The sequence below is a fragment of the Cervus elaphus genome, chromosome 23, assembly GCF_910594005.1.
Source record: "Cervus elaphus chromosome 23, mCerEla1.1, whole genome shotgun sequence".
NCBI lineage: Eukaryota > Metazoa > Chordata > Mammalia > Artiodactyla > Cervidae > Cervus > Cervus elaphus.
In genome coordinates this window covers 73,270,477-73,294,995 of record NC_057837.1, presented here as the reverse complement: position 1 = coordinate 73,294,995, position 24,519 = coordinate 73,270,477, and the positions used below count along the sequence as shown (strand labels likewise).

The 24,519-nt window shown below is 43.1% G+C and overlaps 1 pseudogene; it reads right to left on the bottom strand.

The window, feature by feature from the left end:
- The window catches only part of LOC122681121, a 31,767-nt pseudogene extending 23,413 nt beyond the window's left edge, over positions 1-8,354 (bottom strand).
- Positions 8,355-24,519: the final 16,165 nt, after the last annotated feature.

The following is a 24,519-nucleotide window of genomic DNA, read 5'->3' as shown; positions in this document are numbered from 1 at the left end:
AAAACAGCACGAACACCTGTCTGTTCTCATTTATTCAAATACTACTACTTGTTGTGGTCTCCATGCCAAACTTTACTAATCTGTGGTTAAACAGATACTGTCCATTTCTAAAGTTTCCTCCATTCTAAATCTTCTCAGATGCGTATCAGGAAAGCACCATCAAAGTCCCTCTGCTTGGGATAGCGAGGACCTGCCATGTTAGGCAATGAATAAAGCAACTAAGTGCCATCTCTATGATTCCATTTCTTCCCCTGAATGATTCTTAGCATGATTAATAGAAACATGTAGGCAAAATGCTAACACAGAGCCAGGGATACTAAATGGTAGCTGTACTTTTTTAACTGAAGTAAGTCCCTCCCCATATGTGACTTCAGGGAATCAGATTTCTGATAAAAGTAGACAATTGAGTCTCCTACCCATTCTCCTTCTGAGATTCTGGAGGCAACCTGCCCCTGTGTTTGAATGAAATTAGAAGGAAGGAAGAAAAATTGTCATCTCGACATGTGTACCTCCCAGGATTCTGTGTTATTTGTGTTGCTATTAAGAAGTCATTGATAATATAATGGGTTTGCTTCCTATGCCTAATAGGGCACTGTCTGTGGAAAGGGAAAGGAGAGGGACCCACTGTCTAAAGAACAGAGAAGGACCACCAATTCCATGGACTCTATTGGTTAAGGTTTGTAATTACAGACAACAGACTCCACTCCACTCAGTTTAATATTGAATATATATTTATTGAAATATAACCTATAGAGTTTGAAGCTACAGAAATAAATACTGCAACATCATTGTGCAGTTAAGGAGCTTTCTTAAAACAAACTATTCTCCCATTACTGATGCTGAGAACTGGATGCTGGAAATTCCACCATGGACACCCACAAGGAGAGTGGAGGTGTTGGGAAGGGTGATAAAGCTGAGGATGCTGTGAGGATGGGATAAAACAAAACCCCTGTGTTAACACCACAACCTTGTAGTTAATCTGATCATGAGGAATGTGCTCCTACATTCCTTCCTTCCATCCTCAAATAATTATGAACTGTCTCATTGTTTTCAGGAGCTGTGTGAAGTGGTAGGGGTAAAGGGCAGACAAGCTCTCATGATGCTGAGAGTCAACTGGATGAGACAGAATGAGACATGTTGACCAAAAGAGGAAAGGAAACAGGCAGGCTCTGCTGAGGATGGTAGCAGAGAGGACTTTGAGGAGACTGAAGAGGTTCAGATGCAGCCACAGTCCAGACCTGAAAGAGCCCTCCTCAGACTTCAGAGTTTCTGGAAACCACTCTTCGCATGTCCTCTGCAAAAAGAAAGGAACTTGTTGAGTGCCATCATTGCAGCCCCAGACCAGGACACCTGTCATCTTGACAGATCCTATGTTTTCAAAAAACCTATAAAACTGTTCTCCCTATGACTCGAACGGACACAACAAGAAAGAAGTGAGTTTTCCAAGCTAGATGTGGTTCTCAGGAGTCTTGCCGACCTACGCTGGAGGCTTCCCTAGTGGCTCAGAGGGTAAAGCGTCTGCCTGCAATGCGGGAGATTTGGGTTTGATCCCTGGGTCGGGAAGATCCCCTGGAGAAGGAAAAGGCAACCCACTCCGGTACTCTTGCCTGGAAAATCCTATGGACAGAGAAGCCTGGTAGGCTACAGCCCATAGGGTCGCAAAGAGTCGGACACGACGAGTGATTTCACTTTCACTTTCCCTGGAGGGTGGCTGATCAGTGTTCCATTTGAGAAAGAGGAGCATGTAATCAGGCTCAGATGATCACAGAGTCATCGGAGGTTGACCTTGTGCCATTCTCTCCCTGGAGACCTCGCTCAGTGTGGGTTTCACAGGACACTGCAGCCTCTTCTTCTGGCAGCAGCGAGGAGGACACTGCAGGGTGAATGGTGTGTGGCCCCCTGAGCTCCACCTCTTTCCCCAGCCCTTCCCCTCCTCTGGTGCCCTGGTCCCTGTCTTACCACAGGGACCTTGCTTCTTGAGAGCAGGTCTTCATGCAGTCCTCTAACTTTTCAAAGTTGCTTTCATTACCTTTGCAGCCACCATACATAAACTGCTCACAGAGTCTGGTTGGGCATTGTAGACATACCTGGTCATCACGGCATTGCAGCCACCTGTTAATTTAGGCTCAAGGCAGAAGGTAGGCTTAGACGCTGATAGAACAAGAAGGGCAATGCCTCAGTTATGAGGATGCTCATCACAGCTCCATACAAACACAGCAACGAGAACCGCTAGTTTGCAATAGAGAATGTTAGGATTGTGGAGGATGGTCAAGTTGGAAAGACTATTTGAAAACCTCCTTTCTGGGACAGAATTATGGATGTTGCTAGGGTTGACATCATACAGTAATCATGTGCAAATGTATATTTCCTCATGAAGTTTTTTAAGAAAGATTGGTATAATGCCTTTGAATAGCCTTAAAACTTCTGTAAGACTTCTGAGACTGTCCAGTGGTTAAAAATCACCTTCTGTTGAAGTATTCACAAGTTCAGTCCCTTGTCAGGGAGATGAACTCCCAAATGGTGTAGACACTAAGGCGGCAGGGCATACATTCTTTATATTCATGACTGGTACTCTGTTCAAAGAATGCATGGAACATTTTCCCCCTCTTCAGATGAGGAAACTGCGGATAACTTTCCCCAGGAAACAGAGCACATGGACAGAGCATAAAGAGTCAGGACAAGTTGCTATGATGTCACAACGCATCTGATACAATACCTGATTCTACCAGGAATTCAGAAAATACAGTTTACTTGCAAGTGTTTCTGTAGCCAGTGTCCTACTTTCATTACTGCCTTGTACCCAAGGTAATCTAAGCCCCCAAATCACAGGACAGAGTGAGCCTGGGATTATCCTAACACAAATATGTGGTGTCTCTACCAACATCAATCAATTCCCCAGACACCCACTGGGCGTCCCCAGTCAATTGACGTCTGATATGAAATCCATGCAGTTAGCACAGATCCCACAGGTTGAGCGCTCGAAACTCTCTTCACTTTAGTGCCAGTCACGTGGTCCTCACTTACTTTGGCTTGTGACCAAATGGCTAAAATGGGGAGGTCCATGACTTCACCTCCATGTTCAATAACTGAAGGTTACTGATGACCAAACTGAGGAAAGCAACGTACTTACTGTTCTCATTTCCACTGATGAATATGCATAAAAAAATTGACAAAGAGTGAAATGGAGGCGACGTGTAGGGCAAACGGGGAATGGACTGTGTGTGTGGAGCCTCCATTCCCTAGTGAGCACAATGACTCACCATCCAGAAAACTCTCTGAACCTAAATATTTCTGTACTGTTGAGGTTTCAAGAAATAGCCTTATTGATTGAATCATTGGTCCTTGGTGATTGATTTGGATCTCAGTGCCCTTCCCTCTTCCCTGAGGTGCAGCAACTATATACCTTTATTGTCCTCATTGAGTGTCGAGTATTGAGAAATGAGCGTTGGGAATTCCTCTACTGTATGGTTATCGAGTTGTGCTCTGGAAATCACCACCTGACCTATGAAAGAGAGTAAACTTCAAGAGTTTCAGGAGGCCTGCTTCATGAAACAGGAAAAGGATCAAATATGAATAAGAAAATAGCAGTCAAAAGACAAGGGAAAGAGCCTGGAGACTTCGTAATACTGTATCAGCCTTGGTCTGACAGCCTACCATACAAAGGCTGTGTTTCTTGCTTTCCCTGTCATTGCCCTCCTCCATGGCTTGACATCTTTTCATTACTTTTAATAATACAGGAATAAATATTATTTGATAAGGAAATAGTTTTACTTGGCCACAGCAACTAGGTAGAGAATTTTTCTTCAGATTAACACATTGTGGTGCAAAATGGACAAATCTGGTCGTGACATGTGAACAAACTCTTCCTAGTCATAACTCATCATCTATTTGAAGAACTCTTGTAGCGTGTTTCCCCTGTTCAGATGAGGAAACATCAAATCACTTGCCCCAGGATACAAGCGTGTGGGTGGCCTGGTCAGGACAAGATACTGTCATGTAACTCATTTGATACATTATAGATTCTGACAGGAATTCCAAAAAACAGATAACTGGTAAGACTTTCTGGGTACAGTGTTCTGCTTTTAATACTCACCTCTCCCCAAGCCACACCTGAGCCCTCACATCAGAGGGTGAGTTGGATTTTTACCTGACCTCAAATACGTGTTTTCTCCACAACACCATCCGATCCCCAACACCCAACTGTCAATTGATTTCTGATATCATGTCTGTGGAGTTAGTGCCGAAACCACAGGTTGAGGTATCAAGACTGTCCTGACTTCAGATGTCAGCCATGTGGTCTCCAGTTACCATGCTTCTGACCAAGTGACTGAAAGTCGAACTTCCCATGACCTCAACTCCACACTCAAACTCAATTGAACCAGTAACCAAACTCAGGAAAACTCTTACTCACTTTCCTCACATTAATGTATAGGATAAAATGAGAAATAGCTAAATGAAGGAGACATTAAGGGCAAAGGGGGAATAGATGTGAGTAAAGCCTCCATACTCTGGTTAGCCTACCACCCTCACCTCACCACCAGTTTTTCCCACCTCAAAAGCTCTCTGAGCCAATATTTATGGATTTTTATTGAGGTTTCACTCAATAAACATATATATTGACTCATCAGCCAGTGGTGACTGATCTCAGTCTCAGTGGCCTCCTCTCTCCCCATAGGTACAGAATGTTCAAACCTTTCAGGTCTTTATGTATGGTTTCAGCCAATCCTTGTGTTATACTGGATTCCTTTCTGACAATCTTAGTACCTATAAAAGACAAAGATTTCAAAATTTTCAGGAATGTTGAACAATGTACCAGGACAAGTTTCAAATATGGATAATAAAACAATAGTCAAAAGTGGACAAAGGGAAAAGCCTGGAGAATTTGCTAATATTGTACCAGCCTTGGTCCCACAAACTAACCACATAAGGACTGGGTTTCATGCTTTCCTGGCAATTCCACTTCTCAGTGGTCCAGGTCTGTGTGATTAATTTTTAAGTAGAGGGATAATCATTATTTGACCGATAAATGTTCTTTCTGGCCCCAAGCAAATAGGTAGAGAAATCTTTCAAGAACATATCATGGTGGAAAATGATCATACTTGGCCATGAAATGTGAATAAGCTATTTATAATTTACTGATAGTATGTTCAAAGAACTCATGTACCACTTATCTGCTGTTCAGATGAGGACTACAGATGACTTGCCAGAGAACTAATGACATGAGGGTGACAGGGTCTGAACAAGATACTTCCTTGTCATAACTCACTTGACATGCTATCCTATTCTGCCAGGAACTCTGAAAATACTGATAACTGGTAACAGTTCCTGGGTGCAGAGTCCCACTTTCATTACTCCCCTGTCCCATGACTCATCTGAGCTCCTAAAGCACAGGGAGAATGAGTCGGGTTTTCCTAACACCAAATATGTGGTGTCTCTAGCAGCAATATCCAATTCCCCCAAACACCCAATGGGTGTCCAACAGGGTGGTTTAATTCTGACAGGGGATCCAGGGAGTTAGTATAGATTGTGCAAGTGGAGGGCGCAGAATTGTCCTCAGCTCAGATGCCAGCCATGTTGGCCCGAGTCACTCCTGATCTGACAAAATGTCTAAGACTGGTAAGTTCCATTACTCCATTCAATAAATCTGATGACCAAACTCAGGAAGACCACTCACAGAGGGATCTCACATTATTATAAAGGATAAATCTTGGCACAGTGAAGGGAGGGAGATGTGCAGGGGAAAGTGGAAATGGAGGTGTGGGGAGAACACAAGACCCTCACATCCCCACCCTCCCTGTTTTAACAGCCCAGAAGCTCTCTGAACGCCCACATTTGTGGATTCTTCTTGAGGTTTCACTAAACAGGCGTTTTGATGGAATCATTGGCCAGTGGTGCCTGTTCTCAATCTCAGTGCACTCTCATCTCCCCACAGGTGCAGAAAATTCAAACCTGTAATAACACTGTCGATGATATTTTTTAACCACATCCATTACTGAACGCTTCTCAGGTCCCAGTTGATGGCTTGTCTCCACACCTATGAAAGAGAGTAAATTCCAACAGTTTCAAGAAGCCTGGGACATGAACCAAGCTAAGGATCAAATACACAAATAAAATAGTAGTCAGCAGTGGACAAGGGAGGGTATAAATATGGACAATAAATAATTGTCAAAAGGGGACATGGGAAAGGGCCTGGAGACTTTCCTAATATTGTCTCAACTTCGGTCCCAGGAGTCACCCTATACGGGACTGTGTTTTTTCCTTTCCCTGCAGCACATTCATCCCAGGTCTTTCTGATTATTTTTCATGATAGAGGAATGCTCATTATTTGACACATAAATATTCTTTCTTGCCCAAAGTAAGTAGTTAAAGAAATTTTTTAAATTAACACATCTTGGTGGAAAATGTACAAAATTCAACTTGAAATGTGACTCACCTCCTTATACATATGACTGGCAATCTGTTCAAAAACCCATGTAACATGTATCCCCTGTTCTGACAAGAAAATTGCAGATGACTTGCCCCAGGACATGGCAGGTGGGTGGCAGGGTCAAGAGAAGATACTAGCATCATACAACCCATTTGATACACTCCCCAATTCTACTAGGAACTCTAAAATACAGACAACTGATAACAGTTTCTGGTTGCAATGTGTACTTTCATTATTCCCCCTTTTTGGAGCATCACCTGAGCCCCAAATCACAGGGGAGAGTGTTCTGGGTTTATCCCTCACACCAAATATGTGGTGTCTTGACCAAGAGCAACTGATTTCCCAAACACCCACTGGGTGTCCAACAAGTCCTTTTATTTCTGATGGGAATCGATGGAACTACTGCAGATTCTGCAGGTTGAGGGCTCAAGACTGTCCTCAGTTCACATGCCAGCCATGAGATCCTGAGTCAATCATGCTTGTGACCAAATAACTAAAATGGGGGACTTACCCTATTTTGGGGTCCATGACCCCATCTTCAAGTTCAACAATTCACTAGAACCAGTGGCTGACCTTCAGAAAACCATTGCTTACTATTACCAGATTAATATGCAAAATATAACTTGAGGCAGAAAAATGGAAGATATGTGCAGAGCAAACGGGGAGGGAGGTGTGCCCACCCTTTGTGCCATAGTGGGCCCAGCACCCTCACATCAGCTTCCTGTATTCACCAACCAACAAGCTCTCTGAGCCCAGTTTTTACGTCTTTCTTTCTAAGTTTCACTAAATAGGAATATTGGTTGGATTATCAGCCATTGGTGACTGATCTCACTCTCAGTTCCCTCCCTTCTCCTCAGAGGTGCTGGAATGACAGTTGTTGAAACCTGTAAACATTAAATGGGTGCTTGTGATTTCTGGGACTCCAACCATACCTTGAGGCTACCTTGAGTCACCTTTTGTGACTCATCTATTAACATCTAAAGGCAGGAAACTCCCAAGTGTTTTAAGAGACCTGGGCCATTAACTAAGAGACCTTTCAAATTTGAAGCTTTTTATTACTACACAGGGCTTTCCTGGTGGCTCAGCTGGTAAAGAATCCACCTGCAATGTGGGGGACCTGGGTTCGATCCTTAGATTGGGAAGATCCCCTGGAGAAGGGAAAGGCTACCACTCCAATATCCTTACCTGGAGAATTCCATGGACTATACAGTTCATGGGGTTCCAAAGAGTTGGACAGGACTTAGAGACTTTCACTGTACTTACTTTTATTACTACACTATAGTGAGTTTCAGGGAAATGGGAGGGAACAGGAATAGAGAATCTCAGAAATGGAGTCCTGGATCAGGTAGTTATGAGACATATATATATATATAATTTTAATAAATACCCTCATGAGAGTCATGATGTCAGTGGAGTTAAATTTTGCCACTTAAGACTTCCCTGGTAGTCCAGTAGAAAAGAATCCACAGCTAATGCAGGGGACATGGGTTCTCTCCCTGGTTGGGAAGATTCCACATGCCTTGCCGCAACTAAGAAGGTGAACTGCAACCACAACCCAGATGCCTAGAGTTCCTGCTCTGCAGCAACAGAAGCCACCCCAAAAAGATTCCACACACTGCAACCAGAGAGAAGACCCCAGAACTAGAGAATACCCTTGCATAGGGAGGAAGCCCAATACTGCCAAAACCAAAGAAACAAACAAAAAACCTGTGCGGCATGACAGGAGAAATCCAGAGAGAGTTGGCAACATCCACTTCACACCTGCAACTCTCCCTTCCTTGGGCTTCTATCATTTTCCCAGAAGCTGTAGAGGAGAGATGAGGCTGGGCCTATCTTGATCCTGGGTATGGTGTGTATACACCAGGGTGCTGCCCACCAGGATAACCAGGAGGAAGAGAAGGGCTGCAGAGAGGCAGAGCCCGCTCATCTTCATGGCCTTGCAGGAGGGCTCCTGAGGATGCTGGGGATGGACTGAGCTTTAATATCCTGACTGCAGGGTGGGATCAGGTGATGAGGAGGGGAGTGGGCAAGGGGAGGAGCTGGGTCAGTCCTGTTTACTGTGTAATCTCCCTTCCTAACCATGCCTCCTGCTTCTGTTTTCAGGGGTCAAATGTCCAGTAAGAGCACTTCTCAAACTTGATGATGCCTTTGGGTCTCATGTAAACACAGATTGTTTTCAGACAGATGGAGTTTGTCCAATATTGACACTCAGGGAGCATCCCTGCACCTAGAGCAGTGCCTGGCACATGATGGATTATAGTAAGTAGATGTGAGTAGACCAGAGGACAGATAAGTAAATAGCAGTGTGTTAGCAGCCAAGGTCCTCCATTTCAACCTCCTGCAGATGACATCTCAGCTGGACCTCAACGTCCTGGCCCACATCACGTACCTCAGATGACACGTGTGACACAGATCACCTTCCTGCAACCATTGCCACAGCTTCTCCCATGGATGGACACTTGCACGTTACCAGGCATTGGTCCAGGCAGGGACTTAGCTGGAGAAGGTGATGTCGCCCTGGGCTCTAACCCTCTTTAGGCAAAAAAAAAGGGAGTAAGGGGAGGGGCCGAGGGGAAGCAGGGAGCTGAACCTGTAACCACAGCATGACCCACAGTCACCCCTCATCTGGTTTCAGTAACAGGAGAGCTTTCTCCATGAGTGGGCATCAGGGGACCTCGGAAGACCACCATAGCCACCCCCTTCTTCCCGCTCTCTCCATCACTGGTGATGGAGCATAGTTCCTTGGTTTGGGTACCAGCTGTGCATTTTCCTAACTGTGGGCCAGAGAATTTAAAACCCTCAAACCGCATGTCCTCAGGTGCCACATGAGATCCGTGCTGCCCACATCATGTGGTTGCCACAGAAGCAATGGATACAACAGGCATATATTCCTTCTCCCTAGAAGTCAAATTCTTTGTAGTACCATTAATAACAGTAATGAGTAATTACTCCAGGTAACATTTAAATTCTTCATTGTCGCAGGCATTATCCTGGACACATGAAACATACGATTCATCTAATTCTAAAAAATCTTTAAAGAAAGGGGGAGAAACCATTGATATATCCCCATGTAACACAAGAGGTCCCTGAAATAGTAAGAAATAAAGTGATTTGCTTAGGTCATAGCTTGGAGGGAGAGGATTGGACCCAGTGATCTGACTTAGAGTTTGTGCACATGCACTCTGTTGAATTGCAAGCTGGAAATTATAGTGTACACATGTCACACCCACCACCCCTTCACTCACTCTTGTTTATTTACTTGTAGCTACAACCATACAGCACCATTGAACAGGGTTTGAGCTCACAGTACCAAGCTCTCTTAGGACAGAAGGGCATCGGGAGTGGGTGACTCACAAAAGAAGCCACTGTGAGTGGAGGGTCCCCTCTCCTGAGACATTTCACATGCATGATTTCATTTAGCCTCATGTCGATCCTACAACATCCAGGATTCTCATACCACAGTGTCAAGCAGAAAGCAGAGTCTCAGAGAGATAATGCCACTTGCTCAGGACACACAACCTGCAGATGGTAAAACAATGATTCCCATTCAGGAGGCGTGCTGTCCCTGCCCCTCTTCCTGCCTCAACCTCTGCATCTGATACCATGGAGTAGCTGAGACTCTACCTAACAGAAACTGCTCTTTTCTCCCCTCTCCTCACTCATCTTTCTCTCCCAATGTCCTCCTCCCCTGGTCCTCTTTACCCTGGTCCAAATTAGAGGCCCCTGGTTCTACAGCCTTCTGATGGGCCATTCCTCCCCACCAACTCCTCCCTCCCTGCTCATGGAAGTGCAGTCTCTAATTGGAAACCTCCCTGGCCCCTGCAGGCCTCTTTAAAGAAATTGCAGGACAGGAACAAACAGTCATTGTATAGTAGATAAAGATAAGTGATGCCAACCCTCTGGGACTCCAGGTCATATCTCTGCTTCTGTTCCTCAGTATTTCCATCTGAATGATGAGAATCTTCGATTCCATGGTATCTAAGGCTGCATCTTCAAATGATGGAATGCACCCAGGGCAGACAGAAGAAGTTTAGATATTTGAGATGCTGTGCCGTGGTAGAAATATGTTCAAATCTGAGTAATGGGTAATTACTTTCTTACTACATGATAAAAAAGCACCTGATTTTTTGAAACCTGTAGTATGTTTTTTCAGATTATTTTCAAGATTAAAAGGGAGCATAACCAGAGGTTGCACATATGGCCAGAATATCTGTATAGTTAGCTCACAGAGTTCATTTTACAGTTTTAGGCATTGATAAGATTTCACAATGGGAGATTTCATATTAAAAAATCACGGCAGGACAAGCATACCAACTTGTTCTGCAGTTACAGTCCTACAATTTAACAAGAACCATGGATTTCAAACATGATTGAGCATCAGAATCCCTTAGTCATTTGGCCAAACACAGATTTGAGATCTTCAGCCCCAGAGTTTTGGTTCAGTAGCACAGGATGGGACCTGGGTAGCTGCATCAACAAGGTTCCCATGGCAATGAGGTTGCTGCTCAAGGGACCACACTTTGAAAACCATGAACCAAGCTAAGAAGAGTGGCTCTCTTCTCAGGAGGGGAGTATTCTCTCCAGTTTCAATCATCCCCACCATTTCTTATGGTCTGCCTGCCTCAACTCCAACTCCAAATACTTCAATTCACATTACACACTTCTGGAGGGCATTTAAAATTGGGACCTGTGAGGTGGGCTCATAGTAAGTGGTGATAAAAGATAGCTGGGTGTTCTTTAACAACCTTATCAATTGATTATCATTATTCCTTTCTTACAGATGAAGATACAGAACTACAACTACAGAAAAGTGACTTTCTGGAACTTTATGTTCCAGCTGAAAAGCAGGAGGAAGACACTTGCCTGTTTTTCAAGTGTTCCCAGATATTTCAATTTCACTAATACACAAACATATAAACACCACCCAGGCAAATCTAGTTGATATTAACACAGATGATGTATCAAAGATTTTGGACATGACTTCATGAGTGTCACATCATATTCACAAGAATAGGAGGTGGTTCCAGCCTCTCTGGCAGCATCCAGGTGGCCATGTTCCCAAAGCTCTTGAAGTGCTGGTGGGGTGGAGGAAGAAGGAGGTGAGGATGCAGTGATGAAGAAGATTAGAGCAAGAATCAGGATTTCACATGCCAGGTTCTACTTTCACTCCAGTCTTGAGGAAATTTTCTCCTACATTGTTTCCATACTAACTTCAATTTTTATGGACTGTATTCTTTGTGCCTGGAGCTGTGCAATATTCTGGGGATAAACAGAAGACTTGCTCTCAGGGTGCTTAGAGCCAACTGGATGAGAGATAAGTAAAGCAAATAGTCAAATGGGAGCGGAGGCAGATTTCTGCTGAGAAAGGTAGTGTTGAGAAGCAAGATGGAAAGGCTGAATATTATCACAAGCAGCCAGAGCTCAGCCCTGGCTGGATCCTCCTTGGACTTCAGCTTCTCAGGGAACCTAGTTCCTGTGGCCTCTGCAGAAGGAAAGGAACTTGATGACTGAATCTCTGAAGCCCCAGGCCTGGACATTGTGTACCTGGACAGGACCTAGTCCTGCCTAGAAATGAGCAACCATAGTGCTTTCAGGATCGCAGTGACCACCAGAAGGAAGTGAATTTTTGAAGCCAAGGTGGGGGACTCAGCAGCACTCCTGACCTGCTCTGTGGGGTGCTGACTTACTCTTCCCATCTAGAAAGGGGAGCATGAGGGTAAGCTCGGATTATCAGGATGGTGCCTCTAGGGCTGAACTTTTGCCAACTGGCTCCTGAAGGACATGCTCAGCCCATGATTTCAAAGAACACTGTAGCCACTTCTCAGGAAAATAGTCACTGTGGGTGGTTTTGAGGACTGTGTATCCTCCTGAGCTCCACCTCTCTCCCCAGGCCTTCCCCTCTCCCCTGCCCTTCAGGCTGTCTTACCCAGGATAGGATACCACCAGCAGGGGTCTTAACACAGGCCAGCCTCTGATGTAATGTATATTCTTAACATTTTAACTACCATATACAATGGTCTCCCAGAACCTGTGTTTGAGTTGTAGAAGTGTCTGATTATTTTGGTTTTGCAGGGACCCATGTGTGAAAGCTTCAGGCAAACCTCAGCCCGCAGGGCTGTAGCAATGGGAGGATATTGGTAAAATAGAAAAATGGGCAGCACAGTTGGAACTAAAAGGTGAACAACAGAAAATACCAGCTTGTTTGCAATAGAGAGTGGTAGGGGTACAGTGGTGTGAATATGAAAAGGCCTTTTCATATCCTGTTCTGTAGGACATTAGTATTAATGTTGCTAGGCTTCAGATCCACAGAGTAATATTGTGAATAATTACATATCATTACTAAATATTTGTGCATGAATTGGCATGTCGTCAATGATTAGCTCCAAATAGGACAAGAATAAAAGATACACATTAAGAATATTCTCCATATGTTGATCATGACTAGAGCTGGACAATGGTCCACCAGTTTATAATTCTATGATCTGTACATGTATATAGTTGAAAGTTTCCACTATAAAAAAACACAGTGAGAAACCATCATGATTTAATGGAGAATGGCATGGAAGAAAACCGCCCACTGTGTTCACTTTGTTTACATCATGGGCACTGGAAATAAGAAATATTGAGGGAATACTGATACTCTGACTTACATAAGAAGTATTAATTTGGTCTAACCATTCCTGGAACTGAGCTCCTAAAATGATTGGATTTCCTAAGAAATGGCAGCATCAAGGGTGTGTTTTATAATGTGAGGAAGGTGACCAGCAAAGCCTCAACCTAACCTTAGAAAGGAGGTGGGTTGCCTGGGTAACTAACACGGGATTTGGTGGTTGAGTTTTTTGAGTTTTTTACTTTATATATTTTTTCACTGTATGTAATTGCTTTACAGAATTTTGCTGGTTTCTGTCAAACATCAACAAGAATCAGCCATAGATATAGGTTTTAATTCCCACCTTTGGCTTTTCCCTTGCCCCCAAACCTCAAGGAGTGGCAAGGGTTAGAAGAGTGAATACATCACAAATGGCTGAAGAGTTAACGAATCCTTATTTGTGATGAAGCCTCTACAGAAGTCTCAACAGAGCAAGATATTCATGTTATTCTAATAAACTGAGATCAATCCATGCAACAATATGGATACTTACTTCATCACAGCTCACCTGGACAATGCACCAGTCCACCCAGGGGCCTCTGTCTCTGCCCTACACCCCCTAAAGGCCACTCTTCACATGACAGCCACAAGGACCCTATTTCAAAGTGAATCATATTCCATGGCTGCAGTGACCAGTCCCTCAGCGACCCCCTAGCTTTCTGAGAGTCAAATTCTGATTCTTACAATTCTACAAACCTCTTCATGACTTGTCACCAGAGTCTCTGTCTCATGCCTTCCACTCCCCTGCCCCTAAACCACTCTGGTCCTGGGTGCTGTTTACTCAGGCACTTTTTTGGAAGGCTCTGCTCAAAACCTCCTTATCACAGAGCATTTCCCTGACACTTGTCCAGTCTCCTTTATCCCCATCACTCTCTTTCTTCAGAACACTCCTCATAACTGGCATAGGATTTTCCCCAACTTTATTGTGTGTTTCCCTCCTTTACTGTGTGTATATTATTCTACTATATTTTGTTTACAGCCATTTCCCTACTCAAACAACTATGCTCTCAGAATCAAAAAGATACATTTTGATAAATATTTCACAAGTAAATGATTCTCCTACTTCATACTCATGCCAAGTACACTGTCATTGAAGAGAGTGGACAGAGTAAAATTCCTATTAGTCTCTATGATGATGAGGCTTAACTCTATAATTATGAGGGTAACTGTCATGTGTATCATAGGAAAATAAAATATAGTCTGATAGGTGATAGGTGAGAGCAAGGTGAAGGGCATTGAGTCTTAACTAAGATCATACCAGCCTGGAAAAAGGTGTGTAGGCCCCACAAGGAAACTCAACAAAGTACTGCATTTCTTGCTGCCTGCAGTTGCCTCTGAGAAGACCCTCAGCTGTCACTCAGCTCTCTGATTAATTTAATCATAGAGAAATGATCATTATTTGACACTTTTTTTTAATATGTCAAGAAGAAACGTAGGTAGGTTGACAAGTCTTTCACACTAAAATGCTTTGGTGGGAAATGGACACCTCTGACCACAAAGGTGTAAACTCTCTGTACTCATGACTGGTAATCCTTTCAGAAATCTCTAGAAACATGGTGCTCCAGCTCTCATGAAAGAGCTGCAGATGGGAATATCCCAGGACACACAGCATGCAGGTGGTTAGGATGAGGACAAGACACATTCTGTCACAACCCATTTAATCAAGTCCCTGATTCTACCAGGAATTCTGAAAATGCAGAGAACTACTGAGGGGTTCTGAGTGCTCTGTTCAACGTATTATAGTCCCCTGTCCTTGAGCCTCACCCCAGACGCAAATGGAGGAAAAGAGTGAGTCTGGGTTTTGTCCCTGACACCAAACAGGTGGGGTGTCTGCCAACAGCAACCAGTTCCTCCAGACCCACTGGACATCCAGGAGTCAACTCATCTGACACTAAATCCCCAAAGGTTACCCAGAAACCACAGGGTGAGGGCTCCATCCCTGAGGATGGCCCACACTTCAAGTGTTGATCACAAGTCCTGGGGTCACTTACACGTGTGACCAACTAATTGTCAATTCAGAGATTCTTTGACCCAATTTCCAAGTTGAACATGTTATCAAAACCACTCACAGAACTGGGGAACTTTTACTTATGGTCCCCAGTTATTATAAAGGTTAAAACACTGAGACAGTGAATGGGAGGAGAAGCATAAGGCAAAGAGAGACTAGGAAATGTCCAGCATCCACCCCATCTAAGGACATCCCCCCTTTACAAACCCTTGATGTTATCAACCTTCTAAAGCTCACTGAATCCAGTGTACATGGGATTTAATTGAGGGTTTGAAGTAGTCAATTTGATTGAATCTTTGGCCATTGTTGATGGAATTCAATATTAGTTCTCTCTTCTCACCAGAGGGACTGGTGATTGATAATTCTAACCCTCTAATCATCTGATGGCACATTCTGGAGTCCAGGTACACACAGATACTATCTAACATCTGATCCATCACAGATTTTCATTACTTATAGAAAGACAATAAATTCCAAGAGTTTCTGGAGTCAAGGGGCACGAACTAGGATGAAGATCAAATATGGATCTTTTTACTATTCTAAGGAGGGGGGGGGTGGTTATGGACAAGAAAAATACCAGGAATAGACAGTCTCAGAGAAGAAGTTCATGATTTTGTAAGATGAGGTGGGATATATTTATTAAAAGCAGACACATAGTGATACTTTTTGAGAGCGAAGTAATGTCTCTGGAGTTCAATTGCTCACTTCCGAGGAGAAATCCAAAGAGGGCTGGCAGCATCCACCACACCCCTCTTCCCACTCCTTCCATGCACTCACCTCCTTTCTCTCCAGTCTGTAGAGGAGAGGTGAGCTAGGGCTTACTCTGGACCCAGTTGTTGGTTTTACAACCCAGAATGCTGGCCACCAGGGTGCCCAGGAACAGGACTGCAGAAAGGCAGAGTCTGCTCACATTTGTGACCTTGCAGAAGGGTGTCTATGGAAAGACAGGTGTTGACAGATCTGTTTACAACCCAGCAGATGTGTAAGAACAGGCCAGAAGGAGGGGAGTGAGGAAATGGAGGATTTGAGGTCAGTCATGTACATGTAATCTTCCCACCTTCCATTGTCGTGCTTCTCTCTGTCCGTGTGTGTCTGCTCAGTAACTCATCTGGTCTGACTCTTTGAGACCCCATGGACTTTAGCCCACCAGGATCCTCTGTCCCACTTCTGTTTGCTTGAGTGAAATGCTCAGGAAGTACAATTCTCAAACTTGACTCTGTCTGTGGTCTGGTGACAACACAGAATGTGACTCTGTGGAATTCTGTCCAGTATGGTCACTGAAGGGGCATTCTGGCACCCAGAGACATGCATGGCACATGAGGGATGGTCTGTGAGTGGATGAGATCAGACTAAAGGACTCAGGTGATCAGCAGTGTGTTAGCCCAGGTCCTCTTTTACATGCTCATAAGGAGACTTCAAATCTACCTGCCAATGCTCCCCCTCTCACATTAGCTCCACCTACTTTAGAAGACAGGTATGACACAGGTAAGCTTCCTACAACCATTGTTGCAGCATCTCTACTGAAACACACAAGCTCTTTTCTGGCACTGGTTCAAAGAGATGTTGAGCTGGGGAAGAGCAGCACCATCTGCAGCACAGACGCTGATATTCTGGGTAGCAATAGAGTAAAGGGAGTGGGCAGAAGGGAAGTAGAGACATAAACACATCTCTAGAGCATGACCACCCCCTGCCCCTCACCTGGTTTCACCAACAGGAGAGCTACCTGACAGAGTGGACCTCAGGGACTAGAGTGGATTTCAGGGAATTTGGAAGATTACCTACCACCCATATACACCCAAACTTGGAACTCAACATTAGTGGTTTTTGGAACAGAGGAACTCAGTTTAAGCCTCAGTTCTGCCTTTTCCTAACAATGTGACCTGGGGCTGGAAATTACCCTCTTCTGCACTTGTAACATGATATCGTGTTGCTTATATCCTGGGGCTGTTCTGAATCATTAGAGGCCCTAGATATATATTCTTCTCCCTGCAGAATCAAAGTCTTTTGAAATATAATGATGAGTAATTATTATAATTAACACTTAACTACATTGTCCAGAGAGTCAAATAGACAAGAAGGAGTGGGAAAGGGGCTGGACATGGGTGAGATCAATCAGTGAAGCAAGAGGGCTTTTGCTTACCTCTGAGGAACAAGGAGACCTAATTGGAATTGGGACAATGACTCCACTCTAACACTGAGGCAGTTTCCCGAGGGTGAAATTCTAGAAGATGACTCTACTACAGTCAATTTTATTTCCTCCTGTCTTTACTACAGTTAACAGCACATTTAAAGAGCAGTCAGGAACAGAGGAAAATAAAATTCTGTGCTTCTAGAAATTTTTTTTTAGTCTGAGGTGTTCAAATACATTAGCAACAAAATCACAATGGTTCTCGAAGTACCCAAATCTGGGCATTTCTTAATGCAGATATCATCTTTCCCTTTTTACTAAAAAAGAATCTATGTCTCAGGGAGGTGAAATGACTTGCCTAAGATCACAAAACACAGTGAGTTACTGAAGCCAAACTCTTTTCATTAATATCAAATCATTTTCATTACACAGTTACAAAGTAATAATTATTAAAATTAAATAATGTATAGTATGACTGCTCTTCTTGGATCACTGCCTTTTTGTGGCAAAGGGGCTTTTGTAACTCAACAAATCTATGAGCCATACTATGTAGGGCCACCCAAGATGGACAGGTCATAGTGGAGAGTTCTGACAAAATGTGATCCACTGGAGAAGGAAATGGCATACCACCCCAGTATATTTGCCATGGAACCTTATGAACTCTATAAAAGGACAAAAGCATATGACACTGAAAGATGAGTCCCCCAGGCCAGAAGGTGTTCAATATACTGCTGGGAAAGAGCAGAGGAGAACTACTAATAGCCCCAGAAAGAATGAAGTGATAGGGCCAAAGTGAAAACGACACTCAGTTGTGGATGTGTCTGTTGATGAAAGTAAATTCTGATGCTGCAAAGAACAGTACTGCATAGGAACCTGGAACGTTAGGTCCCTGAAGCAAGGTAAACTGGACATGGTCAAGCAGGAGATGATAAGAATAAACATTGACATCTTAGGAATCAGTGAATGAAAATGAATGGGAATGGGCGTAATTAATTCAGAAGACCAATTTATCTACTAGTATAGGCAAGAATTCCATAGAAAAAATGGAGTAGCCCTCATAATCAACAAAAGAGTCTGAAATGCAGTAATTGGGTGCAACCTCAAAAATGACAGCATGTTCTTAGCTTGTTACCAAGCCAATTAATGTCACAGTAATTCCAGTCTATGCCCCTTCCATCAATGCTGAAGAAGCTGAAATTGATCACTTCTATGAAGACCTAAAAGACCACTTAGTTCAGTTCAGTTGCTCAGTCATGTCTGTTTCTTTGCAACCCTATGGACTTCCACATGCCAGGCTTCCCTGTCCATTATCAACTCCCAGAGCTTGCCCAAACTCGTGTCCATCTAGTTGGTAATACCATCCAACCATCTCATCTTCTGTCGCCTCCCTCTCTTCCTGCCTTCAATCTTTCCAGCATAAGGGTCTTTTCTAAGGTTCATCACATCAAGTGGCCAAATTTGGAGTTTCAGTTTCAGCATCAGTCCTTTCAATGAATATTAGGACTGATTTCCTTTAGGATTGACTGGTTTGATTCCCTTGCAGTCCAAGGGACTCTAAAGAGTCTCCTCCAACACCACAGTTCAAAGCATCAATACTTCAGTGCTCAGGTTTTTTTTATAGTCCAACTATCACATCCATACATGACTACTGGAAAAACCATAGCTATCACTAGATGGACTTTTGTTGGCAAAGCAATGTCTCTACCTTTTAATATGCTGTCTATATTGGTCATAGATTTTCTTCCAAGAAGCAAACATCTTTTAATTTCATGGCTTTTAATTTCACAATCTGCAGTGATTTTGGAGCACCCAAACATAAAATCTGTCACTGCTTCCATTGTTTCCCCATCTATTTGCCATGAATAATGGGATTGGATGCCATGATCTTAGTTTTCTGAATGTTGAGTGTAAGCCAACTTTGTCACTCTCCTCTTTCACTTTCATCAAGAGGCTCTTTAGTTCTTTACTTTCTGCCATAGGGTGATGTCATCTGCATATCTGAAGTTATTGATAATTCTCCTGGCAATCTTGATTCCAGCCTGTGCTTCATCCAGCCTAGCATTTTGCATCATGTACTCTGCATATAAGTTAAATAAACAAGGCAACAATATACAGCCTTGACATACTCTTTTCCCAGTTTGGAACCAGTCTGTTGTTTCATGTCTGGTTCTAACTGTTGCTTTTTGACCTGCATACAGATTTCTCAGGATGCAGCTCAGGTGGTCTGGTATTCCCATTTCTTTCAGAGTTTTCCACAGTTCGTTGTGATCCACACAGTCAAAGGCTTTGGCACAGTCAATAAAGCAGAAATAGATGTTTTCCTGGAACTCTCTTTCTTTTTCAATGATCCAGTGGACGTTGGCAATTTGATACCTGGTACCTCTGCCTTTTCTAAATCCATCTTGAACATCTGGAAGTTCTTGGTTCATGTATTGCTGAATCCTGGCTTGGAGAATTTTGAGCATTACTTTAGTAGCTTGTGAAATGAGTGCAATCGTGCAGTAGTTTGAACATCTTTAGCATTGCCCTTCTTTGGGATTGGAATAAAAAGTGACCTGTTCTAGTCCTGTGGCCACTGCTGAGTTTTCCAAATTTGCTGGCATATTGAGTGCAGCACTTTCACAGCATCATCTTTTAGGATCTGAAATAGCTCAACTGGAATTCCATCACCTCCTCTAGCTTTGTTCGTAGTGATGCCTCCTAAGGCCCACTTGACTTCGCATTACAGGATGTCTGGCTCTAGGTGAGTGATCACAGCATCATGGTTATCTAGGTCATTAAGAGATTTTTCCTATAGTTCTTCTGTGTTTTCTTGCCACCTCTTCCTAATATCTTCTACTTCTATTAGGTCCCTACCATTTCTTCCCTTTACTGTGCCTATCTTTCCATGAAATGTTCCCTTGGTAACTCTGATTTTCTTGAAGAGATCTCAGGTCTTTCCTTCCCATTCTATTGTTTTCCCCTATTTATTTGCATTGATCACTGAGGAAGGCTTTCATATATTTCCTTGCTATTCTTTGGAATTCTGCATGGATGTATCTTTCTTTTTCTCCTTCACTTTTAGCTTCTCTTCTTTTTTCAGCTATTTGTAAAGCCTCCTTAGAAAACCATTTTGCCCCTTTGCATTTCTTTTTCTTGGGGATGGTCTTGATCACTGCCTCCTGTACAATGTTGCAAACTTCCATCCATAGTTCTTGAGGCACTCTATCATATCTAATCCCTTGAATATATTTGTCACTTCCACTGTATAATCATAAGAGATTTGATTTAGGTCATAATTGAATGGTCTAGTAGTTCTCCCTACTTTCTTCAATGTAAATCTGAATTTGGCAATAAGGAGTTCATGATCTGAGCCACAGTCAATTCCCAGTCTTGTTTTTGCTGACTGTAAATAGCTTCTCCATCTTCGGTTGCAAGGAATACAATCAATTTGATTTTGGTGTTGACCATCTGGTGATGTCCATGTGTAGAGTCTTCCCTTGTGTTGTTGGAAGAGGCTATTTGCTATCACCAGTGCATTCTCTTGGCAAAACTCTGTTAGCCTTTGCCCTGCTTCATTTTATACTCCAAGGCCAAACTTGCCTGTTACTCCAGGTATCTCTTGACTTTCTACTTTTGCATTCCAGTCCCCTATGATGAAAAGGACATCTTTTTGGTGTTAGTTCTAGAATGTTTTCAAGGTCTTCACATAACCTTTCAACTTCAGCTTCTTTGGCATCAGTGCTTAGGGCATAGACTTAGATTACTGTGTTATTGAATGATTTGTCATGGAAACAAACAGAGATCATTCTGTCATTTTTGAGATTGCACCCAAGTACTGAATTTCACACTCTTTTGTTGACTATGAGGACTATTTCATTTCTTCTAGGGATTCTTGCCCACAGTAGTAGATATAATAGTTATCTGAATTAAATTCATCCTTTCCAGTCCACTTTATTTCACTGATTCCTAAAATGTCAGTGTTCACTCTTGCCATCTCCTGTTTGACCACTTCCAATTTACCATGTTTAGTTCACTGATTCCTAAAATATCTATGCTCACTCTTGACATCTCCTGTTTGACCACTTCCAATTTACCTTGATTCATGGACCTAACATTCCAGGTTCCAACGCAATATTGTTCTTTATATCATCGGACATTACTTCCATCACCAGTCACATCCACAGCTGAGCATTGTTTTTGCTTTGGCTCTGTCTCTTCATTCTTTCTGGAAATATTTCTCCACTCTTCTCCAGTAGCATATTGGGCACCTAACAACCTGGGGAGTTCATCTTTCAGTGTCATATCTTTTTGCCTTTTCATACTGCTCATGGGGTTTTCAAGGCAAGAATACCGAAGTGGCTTGCCATTCCCTTCTCCAGTGGACCATGTTTTGTCAGAACTCTCCACTATGACCTGTCTGTCTTGGGTGGCCCTACACAGCATGACTCATAGTTTCTTTGAGTTAGACAAGGCTGTGGTCCATGTGATCAGTTTCATTAGTTTTCTGTGATTGTGATTTTCTGTGATTAAGGAGAATGTTGGATCCCACAAAAAAAAAAGATACCCCAAGTTCAAGGGCAAAGGAAAAGTCCCAGCAAGATGGTAGGAGGGGCAAAATCACATTTAGAATCAAATTTCATACCCACCAGAGATATTCGGAAGGTTCAGACAAAACCTTGTGTGCACCAGAACCCAGAGACTCCACAGAGAATGTGCCAGGCCTGCCTTTGAGTGTTTGAGTGTCTCCTGTGGTGTCACGGGTCAACAGTGGCCTGCTGCAGGGGCAAGGGCTCTGGGTGCAGCAGACCTGGGTCACATGGCATGTGGCATAAGCCCTCCTGGAGGAGGTCACCATTAAGCCCACCTTATAGCTGCTGAGCAGACGACCCACAAACTGCAAAACAATTATACCAAATAAACTCTCATACTATTAAGAAAGTTCTAGGACCCACAACAGAATTCCCAATCTGGGGATCTGACAGATGGACTGAGAATCCCCAGGTAATTTGACTTCGGAGGCCAGTGGGATTTGATTATAGAACTTACACAGGACTGGGGAAACAGACTCTTGGAGGGCACAGACAAAACCTTGTGAGCACCAGGACCCAGGATAAAGGAGCAGTGACCCCACAAGAGACTGACCCAGACTTGTCTGGGAGTGTCCAGGAGTCTAAGGTGGAGGTATGGGTTGACAGGGACCTGATGCAGGCTTAGAGGCACTGAATACAACAGTGAGTGCATAACCTTTTGAGGGAGGTCGCCATTATCTTTATTACCCCTACTATACTTTAGTCTCAGGTCGAAAAGAGAGAGGGAACACAGCCCCTCCCATCAACAGAAAATTGAGTTAAAGATTTACTGAGAATGGCCCTGGCCATCAGAACAAGACCCAGTTTCCCCCACAGTCAATCTCTCCCATCAGGAAGCTTCCAGAAGCCTCTTATCCTTATCCATCAAAGGGCAGACAGAATGAAAACCACAATCACAGACCTCCTAGAACTAACACACACACAAAATAAAATGTTCAATTCATCACTGGGTATTGGAATGCAAATATAAGAAGTCAAGAGATACCTGGAGTAACAGGCAAGTTTGGCTTTGGAGAACAAAATGAAGCAAGGCAAAGTCTAACTGAATCCTGCCAAGAGAATGCACTGGTCATAGCAAATACCCTCTTTTAACAACACAAGAGACAACTTTACACATGAACATCACCAAATGATCAGTACTAAAATCAAATCAGTTGCATTGTTTGTAGCTGAAGATGGAGAAGCTGTGTAGAGTCAGCAAAAACAAGACCTGGAGCTGACTGTGGCTCAGATCATCAGGTTCTCATAGAAAAATTCAGGCTTAAACTAAAGAAAGCAGAGGAAACTACTAGGCCAACCAGGTATGACTAAATCAAATCCATTATGAATATGTAGTGGAGGTAACAAATAGATTCAAGGGATTAGAACTTGTGAACAGTGTGCCTGAAGAACTACGAACAGAAGTCCATATTATTTTATAGGAGGAAGCAAACAAAACTATTCCAAAAAAAAAAAGAAAAACAAGAAGGCAAAGTGGTTATCTGAGGAGGTTTTACAAGTAGCTGAAGAAAGAAGAGAAGCAAAAAACAAGGGAGAAACAGAAAGCTATATCCAACTAAATACACAGTTCCAAAGAACAGCACAGAGAGAAAAGAAGGCCTTCTTCAATGAACAGTGCATAAAACTAGAAGAAAACAAAAGGAGAAAGACCAGAGATCTCTGCAGTAAAATTGGAAATATCAAGGGAACATTTAACCCAAAGATGGGCACAATAAAAGACAGAAAGGTGGAGACCTAGTAGACACTGAAGAGATCAAGAAAAGATGGAAAGACTACATGAAAGAACTATACAAAAAAGATCTTAATGAACCAGATTAATATGATGGTGTGGTCAGACACCCAGAGAAAGACATTCTGGACTGCCAAGTCAAGTGGGCCTTAGGAAGCACTGCTGTTAATGAAGCTAGTGGATGCAATGGAATTCCAGTAATTATGCAAAACCCTAAAGGATGATACAGTCAAGGTGTTGCATTCAATATGTCAGCAAATCTGGAACACTCAGCAGTGGTCATGGATAGGAAAAGGTTGATCCTCATCCCAATTCCCAAAAAGGATAGCACTAAAGAATGTGCTAACGGTTGGACAATTGCACCTACCTCCCATTCTGATAAAGTCGTGCCTTGAAATCTTGCATGCTGGGCTTCAGGGTTATGTGAACCAATAACTTCCAGATGTCCAAGCTGGGTTTAGAAAAGGCAGAGGAACCAGAGACCAAATTGCCAACATTGACTAGATAACAGAGAATGCAAGGGAATTTCATTAAAATATCTACCTCTGTTTCATCAACTATGTCTGGTGTGACCCTGTTTGTTTAACCTATACACTGAGCACATCATGAGAAATACCAGGCTGGGTGAGTTACAAGCTGGAATCAAGAGATGAGAGAAACATCAACAACCTCAGATATGTGAATGATACCAGCCTAATGGTAGAAAGCAAAGAGCTGCTTGATGAGGGTGAAGGAGAAGAGTTAAAGAGCTGGCTTAAACTAAATGTTTAAAGAACTAAGATCATGGCATCTGGCCCCATTACTTCGTGGCAAATAGAAGGGGAAAATGTGGAAGTAGTGACAGATTTCCTCTAAAAGCACTGTGGATGGTGACTGCAGCCATGAGATCAGAAGATGATTGCTTCTTGTTAGGAAAACTATGACAAACCTAGACAGTGTGTTGAAAAGCAGAGACATTACTCTGCCTAAAAAGGCCCATATACTCAAGTCTAAGGTCTTCTCAGTGG